Raw genomic sequence first — 17795 nt, forward strand, 5'->3', positions numbered from 1 at the left:
AGTATCTCTTCCTTAGACCATGAGATCGTGTAACTCCCGGATACCGTAGGAGTGCTTTGGGTGTACCAAACGTCACAACGTAACTGGGTGACTATAAAGGTGCACTACAGGTATCTCCGAAAGTGTCTGTTGGGTTGACACGGATCGAGACTGGGATTTGTCACTCCGTATGACGGAGAGGTGTCTCTGGGCCCACTCGGTAATGCATCATCATAATGAGCTCAAAGTGACCAAGTGTTTGGTCACGGGATCATGCATTACGGTACGAGTAAAGTGACTTGCCGGTAACGAGACTGAACGAGGTATTGGGATACCAACGATCGAGTCTCGGGCATGTAACGTACCGTCTGACAAAGGGAACAGTATACGGGGTTGCTTGAATCCTCGACATCGTGGTTCATCCGATGACATCATCGAGGAGCATGTGAGAGCCAACATGGGTATCCAGATCCCGCTGTTGGTTATTGACCGGAGAGCCGTCTCGATCATGTCTGCGTGTCTCCCGAACCCGTAGGGTCTACACACTTAAGGTTCGGTGACGCTAGGGTTATTAGGAAGACTTGTATGTGATTACCAAATGTTTTTCGGAGTCCCGGATGAGATCCCGGACGTCACGAGGAGTTCCGGAAGGGTCCGGAGGTAAAGATTTATATATGGGAAGTTGTCATGCGGACACCAGAAAGGTTCGGGGGCATATCGGTATTGTACCGGGGCCACCGGAAGGGTTCCGGGGGTCCACCGGGAGGGGCCACCCCTCTCGGAGGGCCACATGGGCCGCAAGGGGCAGGGAACCAGCCCCTGGAGGGCTGGGCGCGCCCCCCACCTTGGGCCCATGCGCCTAGGGTTTGGGGGGAACCCTAGAGGGGGCGCCCCCTTTGCTTGGGGGGCAAGTCCCCCCTCCCTGGCCGCCACCCTCCCTCTAGATCCCATCTAGAGGGGCCGGCCCCCCTTGCCCCTTCCTCTATAAATAGAGGGGTGAGGGGAGGGCCGCAACACACAACCCAAGGCGCAGCCCCTCCCCTCGCCAACACCTCTCCTCCTCCGTCACAAGCTTGGCGAAGCCCTGCCGGAGTGCTGCCTCTCCACCAACAACACGCCGTCGTGCTGCCGTTGGAGCTGTCTTCCTCAACCTCTCCTTCCTCCTTGCTGGATCAAGATGGAGGAGACGTCGTCCGTACCGTACGTGTGTTGAACGCGGAGGTGCTGTCCGTTCGGCACTTGGTCATCGGTGATCTGAATCACGTCGAGTACGACTCCATCATCACCGTTCCCTCGAACGCTTCCGCACGCGATCTACAAGTGGTATGTAGATGCAAACTCACTCCCTTGACTCGTTGCTTAGATGAACTCATAGATGGATCTTGGTGAAACCGTAGGAAAAATTTTAATTTTCTGCAACGTTCCACAACAGTGGCATCATGAGCTAGGTCTATGCGTAGTTCTCTATTGCACAAGTAGAACACAATTTCGTTGTGGGCGTAGATCTTGTCAACTTGCTTGCCGCTACTAGTCTTATCTTGCTTCAGCGGTATTGTGGGATGAAGCGGCCCGGACCAACCTTACACGTACACTTACGTGAGACCGGTTCCACCGACTGACATGCACTATTTTCATGAGGTGGCTGGCGGGTGTCTCTCTCTCCCACTTTAGTTCGAGCGGATTCGATGAAAAGGGTCCTTATGAAGGGTAAATAGAAGTTGACAAAATCACGTTGTGGTTATTCGTAGGTAAGAAAACGTTCTTGCTAGAACCCAATTGCAGCCACGTAAAAGATGCAACAACAATTAGAGGACGTCTAACTTGTTTTTGCAGCAATTGTCATGTGATATGATATGGCCAGAAGTTGTGATGAATGATGAATGTTATATTGTGATGTATGAGATCATGTTCTTGTAATAGGAATCACGACTTGCATGTCTATGAGTATGACAACCGGCATGAGCCATAGGAGTTGTCTTTATTTTTTGTATGACCTGCGAGTCATTGAAGAACGCCATGTAAATTACTTTACTTTATTGCTAAACGCGTTAGCCATAGAAGTAGAAGTAGTCGTTGGCGTGACAAATTCATGAAGACACGATGATGGAGATCATGATGATGGAGATCATGGTGTCATGCCGGTGACAAGATGATCATGGAGCCCCGAAGATGGAGATCAATGGAGCTATATGATATTGGCCATATCATGTCACTACTAAATAATTGCATGTGATGTTTATTATGTTTGTGCATCTTGTTTACTTAAGAACGACGGTAGTAAATAAGATGATCCCTTACAACAATTTCAAGAAGTGTTCTCCCCTAACTGTGCACCATTGCTAAAGTTCGTCGTTTCGAAGCACCACGTGATGATCGGGTGTGATAGATCCTTACGTTCACATACAACGGGTGTAAGACAGTTTTACACATGCAAAACACTTAGGGTTAACTTGACGAGCCTAGCATGTACAGACATGGCCTCGGAACATGGAGACCGAAAGGTCGAACACGAGTCATATGGAAGATACGATCAACATGAAGATGTTCACCGACGATGACTAGTCCGTCTCACGTGATGATCGGACACGGCCTAGTCGACTCGGATCGTGTAACACTTAGATGACTAGAGGGATGTCTAATCTGAGTGGGAATTCATTACAATAATTTGATTAGATGAACTTAATTATCATGAACTTAGTCTAAAACCTTTGCAAAATGTCTTGTAGATCAAATGGCCAACGCTCATGTCAACATGAACTTCAACGCGTTCCTAGAGAAAACCAAGCTGAAAGATGATGGAAGCAACTATACGGACTGGGTTCGGAACCTGAGGATCATCCTCATAGCTGCCAGGAAACAATATGTCCTAGAAGGACCGCTAGGTGACGCTCCCGTCCCAGAGAACTAAGACATTATGAATGCTTGGCAGTCTCGCGCTGATGATTACTCCCTCGTTCAGTGCGGCATGCTTTACAGCTTAGAACCGGGGCTCCAAAAGCGTTTTGAGCAACACGGAGCATATGAGATGTTCGAGGAGATGAAACTAGTTTTCCAAGCTCATGCCCGGGTCGAGAGATATGAAGTCTCCGACAAGTTCTAAAGTTGTAAGATGGAGGAAAATAGTTCTGTCAGTGAGCATATACTCAAAATGTCTGGGTTGCACAACCACCTGTCCTAGCTGGACATTAACCTCTCGGATGAGGCGGTCATTGACAGAATCCTTCAGTCGCTCCCACCCAGCTACAAGAGCTTTGTGATGAACTACAATATGCAGGGGATGGTGAAGACCATTCCTGAAGTATTTTCAATGCTAAAGTCAGCAGAGGTTGAAATCAAGAAAGAACATCAAGTGTTGATGGTCAATAAGACCACTAAGTTCAAGAAGGGCAAGGGTAAGAAGAACTTCAAGAAGGACGGCAAAGATGTTGCCGCGCCCGGTAAGCCAGTTGCCGGGAAGAAGTCAAAGAATGGACCCAAGCCTGAAACTGAGTGCTTTTATTGCAAGGGGAAGGGTCACTGGAAGCGGAACTGCCCCAAATACTTAGCGGACAAGAAGGCCGGCAACACTAAAGGTATATTTGATATACATGTAATTGATGTGTACCTTACCAGTACTCATAGTAACTCCTGGGTATTTGATACCGGTGCCGTTGCTCACATTTGTAACTCACAGCAGGAGCTGCGGAATAAGCGGAGACTGGCGAAGGACGAGGTGACGATGCACATCGGGAATGGTTCCAAGGTCGATGTGATCGCCGTCGGCACGCTACCTCTACATTTACCTACGGGATTAGTTATGAACCTCAATAATTGTTATTTAGTGCCAAGTTTGAGCATGAACATTGTATCTGGATATCGTTTGATACGAGATGGCTACTCATTTAAATCCGAGAATAATGGTTGTTCTATTTATATGAGAGATATGTTTTATGGTCATGCCCCGATGGTCAATGGTTTATTCTTAATGAATCTCGAGCGTAATGTTACACATATTCATAGTGTGAATACCAAAAGATGTAAAGTTGATAACGATAGTCCCACATACTTGTGGCATTGCCGCCTTGGTCACATTGGTGTAAAACGCATGAAGAAGCTCCATGCTGATGGACTTTTAGAGTCTCTCGACTATGAATCATTTGACACATGCGAACCATGCCTCATGGGCAAAATGACCAAGACCCCGTTCTCCGGAACAATGGAGCGAGCAACCAACTTGTTGGAAATCATACATACCGATGTGTGCGGTCCAATGAGCGTTGAGGCTCGCGGAGGATATCATTATGTTCTCACTCTCACTGATGACTTGAGTAGATATGGGTATGTCTACTTGATGAAACACAAGTCTGAGACCTTTGAAAAGTTGAAGGAATTTCAGAATGAAGTAGAGAATCAACGCGACCGAAAGATAAAATTCTTACGATCGGATCGTGGAGGAGAATATTTAAGTCATGAATTTGGTACACACTTAAGAAAATGTGGAATCGTTTCACAACTCACGCCGCCTGGAAGACCTCAGCGTAACGGTGTGTCCGAACGTCGTAATCGCACTCTATTGGATATGGTGCGATCTATGATGTCTCTTACCGATTTACCACTATCATTTTGGGGATACGCTCTAGAGACAGCTACATTCACTTTAAATAGGGCACCGTCTAAATCCGTTGAGATGACACCGTATGAATTATGGTTTGGGAAGAAACCTAAGCTGTCGTTTCTAAAAGTTTGGGGATGCGATGCTTATGTCAAGAAACTTCAACCTGAAAAGCTCGAACCCAAGTTGGAAAAATGCGTCTTCATAGGATACCCTAAAGAAACCATTGGGTATACCTTCTACTTAAGATCCGAGGGCAAGATCTTTTTTGCCAAGAACGGATCCTTTCAGGAAAAAGAGTTTCTCTCGAAAGAAGTAAGTGGGAGGAAAGTAGAACTCGACGAAGTACTACCTCTTGAACGGGATAGTAGTGCAGCTCAGGAATATGTTCCTGTGATGCCTACACCAACTGAAGAGGAAAATAATGATGATGATCAAGGTACTTCGGATCAAGTTGCTACTGAACTTCGTAGGTCCACAAGGACACGTTCCGCACCAGAGTGGTACGGCAACCCTGTCCTGGAAATCATGTTGTTGGACAACGGTGAACCTTCGAACTATGAAGAAGCAATGGCGGGCCCAGATTCCAACAAATGGCTGAAGCCATGAAATCCAAGATAGAATCCATGTATGAAAACAAAGTATGGACTTTGACTGACTTGCCCAATGATCGGCGAGCGATAGAAAACAAATGGATCTTTAAGAAGAAGACGGACGCGGATGGTAATGTCACCATCTATAAAGCTCTACTTGTCGCTAAGGGTTATCGGCAAGTTCAAGGGATTGACTACGATGAGACTTTCTCTCCCGTAGCGAAGCTTAAGTCCGTCCGAATCATGTTAGCAATTGCCGCATACTATGATTATGAGATATGGCAGATGGACGTCAAAACGGCATTCCTTAACGGGCATCTTAAGGAAGAACTGTATATGATGCAGCCGGAGGGATTTGTCAATCCTAAGAATGCTAACAAAGTATGCAAGCTCCAGTAATCCATTTATGGGCTGGTGCAAGCGTCTCGGAGTTGGAACATTCGCTTTGATGAGATGATCAAAGCGTTTGGATTTATGCAGACTTATGGAGAAGCCTGCGTTTACAAGAAAGTGAGTGGGAGCTCTGTAGCATTTCTCATATTATATGTAGATGACATACTTTTGATGGGAAATGATATAGAACTTTTGGACAGCATTAAGGCCTACTTGAATAAGTGTTTTTCGATGAAGGACCTTGGAGAAGCTGCTTATATATTAGGCATCAAGATCTATAGAGATAGATCGAGACACCTCATAGGTCTTTCACAAAGCACATACCTTGATAAGATTTTGAAGAAGTTCAAAATGGATCAGTCCAAGAAGGGGTTCTTGCCTATATTGCAAGGTGTGAGATTGAGCTCGGCTCAATGCCCGACCACGGCAAAAGATAAAGAAGAGATGAGTGTCATCCCCTATGCTTCAGCCATAGGATCTATTATGTATGCCATGCTGTGTACCAGACCTGATGTAAACCTTGCCGTAAGTTTGGTAGGAAGGTACCAAAGTAATCCCGGCAAGGAACACTGGACAGCGGTCAAGAATATCCTAAAGTACCTGAAAAGGATGAAGGACATGTTTCTCGTTTATGGAGGTGACGAAGAGCTCGTCGTAAAGGGTTACGTCGACGCTAGCTTCGACACAGATCTGGATGACTCTAAGTCACAAACCGGATACGTGTATATGTTGAATGGTGGAGCAGTAAGCTGGTGCAGCTGCAAGCAGAGCGTCGTGGCGGGATCTACATGTGAAGCGGAGTACATGGCAGCCTCGGAGGCAGCGCATGAAGCAATTTGCGTGAAGGAGTTCATCACCGACCTAGGAGTCATACCCAATGCGTCGGGGCCGATCAAACTCTTCTGTGACAACACTGGAGCTATTTCCCTTGCCAAGGAGCCCAGGTTTCACAAGAAGACCAAGCACATCAAGCGTTGTTTCAACTCCATCCGTGAAAATGTTCAAGATGGAGACATAGATATTTGCAAAGTACATACGGGTCTGAATGTAGCAGATCCGTTGACTAAACCTCTCTCGCGAGCAAAACATGATCAACACCAGAACTCTATGGGTGTTCGATTCATCACAATGTAACTAGATTATTGACTCTAGTGCAAGTGGGAGACTGTTGGAAATATGCCCTAGAGGCAATAATAAATGGATTATTATTATATTTCCTTGTTCATGATAATTGTCTTTTATTCATGCTATAATTGTATTATCCGGAAATCGTAATACACGTGTGAATACATAGACCACAATACGTCCCTAGTAAGCCTCTAGTTGACTAGCTCATTGGTCAACAGATAGTCATGGTTTCCTAACTATGGACATTAGATGTCGTTGACAACGGGATCACATCATTAGGAGAATGATGTGATGGACAAGACCCAATCCTAAGCATAGCACAAGATCGTGTAGTTCGTTTTGCTAGAGCTTTTCCAATGTCAAGTATCTCTTCCTTAGACCATGAGATCGTGTAACTCCCGGATACCGTAGGAGTGCTTTGGGTGTACCAAACGTCACAACGTAACTGGGTGACTATAAAGGTGCACTACAGGTATCTCCGAAAGTGTCTGTTGGGTTGACACGGATCGAGACTGGGATTTGTCACTCCGTATGACGGAGAGGTGTCTCTGGGCCCACTCAGTAATGCATCATCATAATGAGCTCAAAGTGACCAAGTGTTTGGTCATGGGATCATGCATTATGGTACGAGTAAAGTGACTTGCCGGTAACGAGACTGAACGAGGTATTGGGATACCGACGATCGAGTCTCGGGCATGTAACGTACCATCTGACAAAGGGAATAATATACGGGGTTGCTTGAATCCTCGACATTGTGGTTCATCCGATGACATCATCGAGGAGCATGTGGGAGCCAACATGGGAATCCAGATCCCACTGTTGGTTATTGACCGGAGAGACATCTCGGTCATGTCTGCGTGTCTCCCGAACCCGTAGGGTCTACACACTTAAGGTTCGGTGACGCTAGGGTTATTAGGAAGACTTGTATGTGATTACCGAATGTTGTTCGGAGTCCCGTATGAGATCCCGGACGTCACGAGGAGTTCCGGAAGGGTCCAGAGGTAAAGATTTATATATGGGAAGTTGTCATGCGGACACCGGAAAGGTTCGGGGGCATATCGGTATTGTACCGGGGCCACCGGAAGGGTTCCGGGGGTCCACCGGGAGGGGCCACCCCTCTCGGAGGGCCACATGGGCCGCAAGGGGTAGGGAACCAGCCCCTGGAGGGCTGGGTACGCCCCCCACCTTGGGCCCATGCGCCTAGGGTTTGGGGGGAACCCTAGAGGGGGCGCCCCCTTTGCTTGGGGGGCAAGTCCCCCCTCCCTGGCCGCCGCCCTCCCTCTAGATCCCATCTAGAGGGGCCGGCCCCCCTTGACCCTTCCCCTATAAATAGAGGGGTGAGGGGAGGGCTACAACACACAACCCAAGGCGCAGACCCTCCCCTCCCCAACACCTCTCCTTCTCCGTCACGAGCTTGGCGAAGCCCTGCCGGAGTGCTACTTCTCCACCAACACCATGCCGTCGTGCTGCCGTTGGAGCTGTCTTCCTCAACCTCTCCTTCCTACTTGCTGGATCAAGACGGAGGAGACGTCGTCCGTACCGTACGTGTGTTGAAAGCGGAGGTGATGTCCGTTCGACACTTGGTCATCGGTGATCTGAATCACGTCGAGTACGACTCCATCATCACTGTTCCCTCGAACGCTTCCGCACGCGATCTACAAGTGGTATGTAGATGCAAACTCACTCCCTTGACTTGTTGCTTAGATGAACTCATAGATGGATCTTGGTGAAACCGTAGGAAAAATTTTAATTTTCTGCAACATTCCCCAACACACGTCGTCTACATAGGCCTCTACTGTTTTGCCGATTTGTTTTTCCAGGCATGTTTGAATCATGTGTTGATAGGTTGCGCCGGTGTTTTTGAGCCCGAAAGGCATGGTGTTGAAACAGAAGGGGCCGTATGGCATAATGAAGGCCGTTGCGGCCTAGTCGGACTCTGCCATCTTGATTTGATGGTATCCGGAGTATGCATCGAGGAAACACAATGAGTCGTGTCCTGCTGTGGTGTCGATGATTTGGTCAATGCGGGGGAGGGGGAAGGGATCCTTAGGGCAAGCCTTATTGATGTCCTTGAAATCGACACATAGGCGCCAGGATTTGTCCTTCTTTGGTACCATTATGAAGTTTGCTAGCCAATCCGGATGTTTGATGTCTCTAATGAATCCGGCCTCGAGTAGCTTGGCTAGATCTTCTCCCATGGCTTGCCGCTTAGGCTCTGAGAAGCGCCTAAGAGTCTGCTTGACTGGCTTGTATCCTTTCAGTATATTGAGGCTGTGTTCGGCCAGTCTCCGTGGGATGCCCGACATGTCTGAAGGGTGCCAGGCGAAGATATCCCAATTCTCACGCAGGAAATCTCACAGTGTCGCGTCTAATGTAGGGTTCAGCTGTGTCCCAATGGAAGTTGTCTTTGTAGGGTCCGTTGGGTGGACCTGGAATTTGACTATCTCATCCGCGGGTTTGAAGGAGGTGGACTTAGGTCGCTTGTCGAGTATCACATCGTCTCTATCTAGTGTTGCTCGCAGCGTTGTCAGTTCTTCGGCCGCGAGGGCTTCTGATAATGCCTCCAGTTAGAGTGATGATTTCGTTGGGCCCGGGCATTTTGAGCTTCATGTACCCGTAATCGGGTATAGCTTGGAAACTTGTGAATGTGTCTCGTCCTAAGAGGGCATGGTATCCGCTGCTGAATGGGGCCTCTTGGAATGTAATTTCTTCGGACCTGTAATTCTCCGGCGTGCCGAATACCACATCCAGTGTGATTTTTCCCGCGCATTGAGCCTCCCGACTAGGGATAATTCCCCTGAAGGTCGTGCTGCTTTGCTCAATGCGGCTCTTGTCAATTTCCATCTTGTTAAGGGTTTCCTCGTAGATGAGATTTAGTCCGCTTCCGCCATCCATGAGCACTTTAGTGAGCCGGAAGCCATCCACAATTGGACTAAGGACCAAAGCGGCTGGTGCCCGGACTGTTCAGAATTGAGGTTCGTCACTTGCATTGTAAGTTATAGTCGTGTCGTCCCATGGGTTTATTGTTGCCACGTGGCAGACCTCGGCGAGGCTGCGTTGAGCTCGCTTGCGCCTATTATTTGAGGCGAAAGTCTCGAAGACTGTAAATACCGTATTGTTGTTTCCGGCGAGATGTTGCTCTGTTGTATGGTTTATGAGGAGATCCTCACCGCTCTTTGCTACCTGCCGGAGTATCCAACATGCTCTAAGGCTATGAGTTGGCATGGTATTCGGAGTGCTGTGAATTTTGCATGGCCCATTGAGCCATTCCTCCAATACGGTTCCATGCCTTGTATCAGGCTTTGGTTTTTTGGTAATTGAATCAGGTAACTTACGAGAGTTTGCCCTTTTAGTTTGGACGAAGGGTTTAGTGAGAGTCATATTGCCCCAGAAGTTTGTTTGGGTTTTCCAAGCGCTTTGCATCGCGCGGTATTTCTGCACTATGGCCACTAAGTCAGCAAAGCATACTATGTCATGGCGACTTATAGCGTTGAGGATCCCTTTGTCCGTGCAATTTTTGCAAAAGAGGGAGATTGCGTCTTCCTCACGATAGTCCTTGACCCTGTTTATCACAAGGAGGAATCTGGCCCACTAATGATGTACTGTCTCTTGGGGCTCTTGTCTAATATGCGGAAGATTGAATAAAATTGGGTGGGTGGGTCATTTCGAATCCGAATCCTGACCCGATCTGAGACCCAGGGGCAAAGAAGCTTCCGAGCTTAACGGCTCGAGCTCTGGGATGTTGCCCAATTTGTTCGGCCCGCCGCCCGACCCTAAGTTTGGGGTTTGGGTCATGTCCTCCCATGAGCGGGTGTCCAGCTCAGGGAGCTCGGCAATCCGGACACAGTTCGTCCTCAAAATAGAGGGAGAATTCGTATGATGTTCCTCCACTACAGCTATCTCATGGGTGACCGGCGGAGAATAAATCTCCCTTTGGTCGGGTTTAAGCCCGATCCGATCATAGTCCATAGCGATGCCCAGGGCGGCGATGCGATCCAAGAGCTCATTAAGGGAGGAGAGTTCCATTGGATCCATCTATTCGGCGAGTTCCGAATCGACATGGAGGCTGTTTTTGATGACCTGAGAAGTCATCGTTGGCACGACAGCCGATCGGGCGGTCATCACGAAGCCGCCCAGCCGGGGAGTTTGGCCTAGGGCCAGTGCTCCCCCAGAGGTGATGTTGTCCTTGACAACGAGGCAAGCCATCGAGCCTTATCGCGACGCCACAACGGAACTCTCATGAAAGCACCAATGTCGGTGTGAAAACCGGCGGATCTTGGGTAGGGGGTCCCGAACTGTGCATCTAAGGCTAATGGTAATAGGAGACTGGGGACACGATGTTTACCCAGGTTCAGGCCCTCTCGATGGAGGTAATACCCTACTTCCTGCTTGATTGATCTTGATGATATGAGTATTACAAGAGTTGATCTACCACGAGATCGTAGAGGCTAGCCCTAGAAGCTAGCCTATGGTATGATTGTTGTCCGTCCTACGGACTAAACCCTCCAGTTTATATAGACACCGGAGGGAGCTAGGGTTACACAGAGTCGGTTACATAAAAGGAGATCTATCATCCGGATCGCCAAGCTTGCCTTCCACGCAAAGGAGAGTCCCATCCGAACACGGGACAAAATCTTCAATCTTGTATCTTCATAGTCCAACAGTCCGGCAAAGTATATAGTCCAGCTGTCTGGATACCCCCTTATCCAGGACTCCCTCAATGGCCCCGCCGGAAACTAAGAAGGTGTCCGTCAAGGAAGATGGCCCGGGCGGAGCTTCTTTCGTCATAAGGTCCACCCTTGACAGCAAATAGGAAAGCATGCTCGTCGCCTTCCTGTGGGCGAATGTCGATGTGTTTGCATGGCAAGCATCCGACACCCCCGGCGTTCCCAGGGAGGTGATTGAGCACCATCTTGCTATCTTCCCCCATGTGCGGCCCGTCAAGCAAATGTTCAGAAAGCAACCTTTGGAGCGACAAGAGTTTATCGTCGAGGAGATCAGGAAGTTGGAGGCGGCAGGTTTGGTCAAGGGAGTTCTCCACCCGATGTGGTTGGCTGATAACCCACAAGTATAGGGGATCAATTGTAGCCTCTCTCGGTAAGTAATAGTGTCGAACCCAGCAAAGAGCTAAAGGTAGAACAAATACTCCCTCAAGTTCTATCGACCACCGATACAACTCTACGCACGCTTAACGTTCGCTTTACCTAAAACAAGTATGAAACTAGAAGGACTTTGTGGGTGTTGTTGGATAGGCTTGCAAGAATATAAAGAGCACGTAAATAAAAACTAGGGGCTGTTTAGGTAAAGACGCAATAAAGTTAGTATAGCGAGTGTGGAAAAGTGGTGGTAGGAGTTACGAAATTGTCCCTAAGCAATTGACTACGTTACTAGAGAGATAGCAAGTTTTATGTGGGAGAGGCCACTGCTAGCATGTCATCACTAACTTGGAATTCAATGCACTTATGATTGGAACTATTAGCAAGCATCCGCAACTACTATCGTTCATTAAGGTAAAACCCAACCATAGCATTAAGTTATATTGGTCCCCCTTCAATCTCGTATGCATCAATTACTATGCTAGGTTGAAGCTTATGTCACTCTTGCCCTCCAATACATAGTCCTATCAACATAAAACTAACCCTATGGTGTGATCCACACGCGCGCTCATATGATGGGCACCAAAGGACAGCAATATAACCACAAGCAAATTAAACCAATCATTGCAATTCACCAATTACCGATAGGACAACGAAAATCTACTCAGACATCATAGGATGGCAACACATCATTGGATAAGAATATGAAAAATAAAGCACCATGTTCAAGTATAGGGTACAGAGGGTTGCGGGAGAGTGGACCATTGAATATAGATGGGGGAAGGTGATGACGATGTTGGTGAAGATGACGGAGGTGTTGGTGTAGATTGCGGTGATGATGATGGCCCCGACGGCATTTCGGCGCCACCAGAAGCGAGGGGGAGAGAGACCCCTTCTTCTTCTTCTTCCTTGACCTTCTCCCTAGATGGGAGAAAGGTTTCCTCTCTGGTCCATGGTCTCCATGGTGTGGGAGGGGTGAGAGCCTCTCTGAGATTGGATTTGTCTCTCTGTCTCTCTCTGTTTCTGCATTCCTGATTCTGCCCTTTCACCGTTTCTTATATTCCCGGAGATCCATGACTCCGATTGGATTGAAATTTGAACACGATTTTTATCCGGATATTGGCTTTCTTGCAGCGAAAGAAGGGCACCAACCGCCTTACGGGGTGTCCACGAGGTTCAGGGGCGCGCCCACCCCCTGGGGCGTGCCCCCTGCCTCGTGGCCCCCTCGGGCGTCGTCTCACGTTGATTCTTCTTCCCAAAAATCATAAATATTCCAATTCCGTCAGTATTTATCCCATTGGGACTCCGTTTGATATGAATTTTCTGCAAAAAAAACATGCAACAAACAGGAACTGGCACTGGGCACTGGATCAATATGTTAGTCCCAAAAATAGTATAAAAAGTTGCCAAAAGTATGTAAAAGTTGTAGAATGTTGGCATGGAACAATAAAAAATTATAGATAAGGCAGAGACGTATCAACATCCCCAAGCTTAATTCCTGCTCGTCCTCGAGTAGGTAAATGATAAAAAAGATAATTTTTGATGTGGAATGCTACCTAGCATAATCTTGATGATATATCTAATCATGGCATGAATATTAAGACATAAGTGATTCAAAGCAATAGTCTATAATTTGACATAAAGACATGAATACTCACGCATCCCAACAAACAATCATGTCTTTCAAAATATCAATGCTAAAGAACACTATCCCTACAAAATCATATAATCTTGTCATGCTCTGTCTTCTTAACACAAAGTATTTATCATGCACAACCCCGATGACAAGCCGAGCAATTGGTTCATACTTTTTAACGTGCCTCAGCTTTTTCAACCCTCACGCAATATGTTGGGGATATAACTACTGAGTATAAACCGCCCAGGAGGGGCTGGGTTATACTCGTAACAAGTCATTCATATTGAAGCCCATGAAGACAAGGATTATGGCGCTTTACTGAAGAGACTTAAAGGACCAAGGCCCAAAGGCGGATTAGGGCTTATAGTCATAAACTGACATACATTGTATAACTTGTATTGTAAGATAGGAAAAGGTAGAAACCAAGCCGGACACGTGTATGAGCTGGCGTCGGGATTCTGTAAACCGTTGGGCGTCAACCTGTGTATATAAAGGGACGACCCGGTGACGGTTCAGGGACAAGAAACAACAACTCGAGAGCCAGGTAAAGCGGATTCGCTCCCTAATCATCGAGACCCCATCCATTCCACCACAACTGGATCGTATGCTTTTACCTTCACCGCAAGGGGCCGAACCAGTATAAACTCCCCGTGTCCTTTGTCTGGTTTAACCCCTTTAAGCTAATCCCGTTGTGATGGCTCCACGACTAAGTCCTCACAGTAGGACATCTGACGTGTTAATTCCACGACAGTTGGTGCCCACCGTGGGGCTATCGCACGATGGTTTCAAGTTCTTAAAGGGCAACTTCGAAGGACTCAAGGGATACGCCGTGGGCCGGATGACCAAGAGTCGTCGCAGCAAGCTCTACATCGACGATGCAGGCTGGGGCCCCGACGCTGTCTCAATCGAGTACGGGTACCGGGTCCCCTTTGGAGGAATTCATGTCTTCATCGGCAAGATCGGCGAACCGGGCACTGAGCCGGACATCTGCACTGACCTCATCGAGACGGCTCAGCGTGCAAGCCCTGCCCAGGTTCAGCCTGCCATGAAGCGTGCGTTCGTAGGATTCATCAATGGTGTGGAGTCTTAACCGGTGTCCGATGGTGAGACGAACGTTTATTCAGATGGCGAATCATCCACCGGTGAGACCAAGTCACTGTATCAACTGCAAGATGGCCGGTTTGGGGGCTGTTCCGATGGCGAGAGTATTCCAGACCCCCTTGAACCGCCGAACCCGGTTGCGATCTTCATGGCCGGTACGCATCCCACGGAGCACTCTTCATCAGCAGCACGTAATGATTTCTGGATCGGCAGCCGGGGCAGGAGGCCCCGCGCGCCCGCCGGCTCAAGTTCTGCCCGGTTTATTGGACGCTTGGACAACATTGTTGACCATAGAGGTTATCGCGGATAATTAGGATTAGCATAACACAGAGGTCACAAAGCTACGAGATCTGATAGCTTAGGCCAAGGAGGACTTGGCGGCTGAGGAAACCAGGATGGCTGCAGAGCGGGCCGCTTTGGATGCTCAGGCATAGCAGATTCAAGCAGAAAATTACCGGCTCATGTTGGAACAGAATGCTTCAAACGACGTGTTGAGGAGGAGACATCGGTCTCATCTACCTCCGGTTTATGAAGCAATGAATCTCTTCAGCACACCAGGAGTAGGAACCAGTAATCTGGCAGCAGCAAACCTGATTGAAGCACCCGGGACAGGAGCGCCGGATCAACCTTTGGCGACGGACCCACCTCAACGGATTCATGACCCGCCTCAGTACATGCCAACACCGCCGGGTCACTTCTCCACCCCTTTGGATAACATGATCGCTGCGGCGGCGCGATTGGCAGCTATTCCAATGGAGGGCGAGTCTGCAGCGGTGGTTGAAATGCGGCATGCCAGGGATCTTCTTCAAACGGCTATGGTTCACCAGCAGGCTTATTCATATAGTCGAGACAGAATTCATTCAACCCCACGCCCGTGTCGGAGTTACAGCAGGCACATGGATGAACCAGATGTATCAAGCAGCGAGCGGAATCGTAATGCCCCTCGGAGGCCTAACCTGGCGGGCGGTGGTGCAAATGCTCAGGATGTGGTAGACGATGGAAGAGCGCGTCGAGAAGCCGAGTTAGCAGCACAACACATGGACCGTCAGCCTACTCCGGTTCGTCCGACGACTTCAGTGGAACGAGGTGTTACTTTCAGCTCTTGGAGGGTGTCATGTCTCACTCCGGATCTACGTAATGTGTGGTTGCCCAAGGATTTCAAGGGTCCGTGGAAGGTACCCAATTACACTGCTGACTTACCCCCCGAGTCATGGGTTGAAAGCTATGAGATGGCAATGGAGATGCTGGATGTGGATGAGGTGGCATGTGCTAAGTACTTCACCATGATGTTGGATGGAACAGCTCGCACTTGGCTGAAAAGTTTGCTAGCTAACTCCATTGGGTCATGGGACGAGTTAAAAGCCTGGTTTATAATGAATTTCAAGGACACGTGCAAGAAATCCATGCCAATTGTGGATCTAGCTGCCTGTGTTCAAGAAGAAAATGAATCGACAACCCATTGGGTGCACCGGGTTTTGGAGATTTTGCATTCATCGGACCGCATCAATGCCGATTCAGCAGTTATAACGTTGGAGGGCAATTGCCGGTTTAAGCCTCTAAAGTTGAAATTGGGATGACTCAAGCGTCACTGCAATGTCAAGGGAACACTTATGGCAGCTCTGTTTAAGTATGCCGATTCTGATAGTACCAAGGACCCCGAGTCTGAGGATAAAAAGCCGGGGAAGGGAAAGAAGAACGACAACACAAAAGGCAGCAGCATAACCCGGCAGGCCATGGAAACAATGGTAAGCGTAAAGCAGACAATAGTTCAGATTTTGTGGCTAACACCAATGCACATGATAATGGCCCACATCGCAAGGGTAGACCGCCCTCGCAGAGTGGAGGATCAGGTGGCAATCTTGAGCGCCTGCTAAATCAGCCTTGCCCAAAGCATGGGACAAAAGAAAAGCCAGCTACGCATCTCTAGAAGGATTGTTTTATTATGTGGGAGTTCAAAAACTCGGATCTCTTCCGATATGATCATGGACCGCCCGGCGGTTCAGGACCCGGGTCTCATGGGTCGGGTTATGGTGGAGACAGTTCCGGTTCAGGGTTTCAAGGTAATCAAGGTGGACAAGGCAATCAAGGCAGCCAGGGTGGTTATAATCAACAGGGAGGTCGGCAGCACCAACAGTCGAGTTACCAGAGCCACCCGAAGCAGTTGAATAGTGGGCAGTATCATGTCTTCACCACTAGCCTATGCAAGCGCGATCAGAAGCTTCATAAAAGGGCAGTGACCTCCATTAAACCGGCGGTACCCCATTACTTGCGCTGGTCCGAACAGCCTATTGTGTGAAGCAGAGAGGATCATCCACCCCAGGTTGATAATCCGGATCATCTGGCATTGGTGGTGGCGCCTCAAGTTGGAGGTTACAAGTTCACAAAGGTGCTCATGGATGGAGGGAGTAGTATCAACATCTTGTATTATGAAACCTTCCGTTGTATGGGGTTGACAGACAAGAACCTTAAACCGTCGAATACCGTTTTCCACGGTGTGGTGCCGGGTAAATCAGCGTATCCGGTTGGTAAGATAGCTCTGGATGTTGCTTTTGGAGATGATCATGATTCGAGATCAGAGACATTAACCTTTGAGGTGGTAAAAATCCAAAGCACGTATCATGCCTTGTTTGGACGACCGACTTATGCTAAGTTCATGGCAAGGCCCTGTTATTTCTATTTACAGCTCAAGATGCCGGGTCATAAGGGGACCATCACGGTACATGGAAGCCAAAAGGTTGCTTTGGAGTGTGAAGAAGGTGATGCAGCATATGCTGAGTCAGTTTGTGCAACAGAGGAGTTGAAGTTCTATAAGGACAATGCTGATCCGGCAGATGTGACCTCTTTGAAAAAACCAACTACAGAGCATGATCTGGCCCTGAAGTTTAAATTGGCTAATGAGACTAAGCTGGTTGATTTTGTTCCTGGCGATTCATCCAAGTAGTTTAGTATCAACACGAACATGGATCCGAAATAGGAAAGCGCGCTCATCGAGTTCATCCGTGAGAACCGGGACATCTTTGCATGGAAACCTTCTGACATGCTAGGTGTACCGAGGGAACTCGCTGAGCACACTCTTAATATTGATCCCAAGTTTAAACTGGTCAAGCAGTTTCTTCGACGCTGCAATGAAGAAAGGCGCAAGGCCATTGGTGAGGAGGTAGCCCGGCTCTTGGCGGCAGGGTTTATCATTGAAGTTTTTCATCCGGAATGGCTGGCTAATCCGATGCTGGTGCTGAAGAAGAATGGCACGTGGCGCATGCGTGTGGATTACACGGATT

The sequence above is a fragment of the Triticum aestivum genome, chromosome 7B, assembly GCF_018294505.1.
Source record: "Triticum aestivum cultivar Chinese Spring chromosome 7B, IWGSC CS RefSeq v2.1, whole genome shotgun sequence".
Classification (NCBI taxonomy): domain Eukaryota; kingdom Viridiplantae; phylum Streptophyta; class Magnoliopsida; order Poales; family Poaceae; genus Triticum; species Triticum aestivum.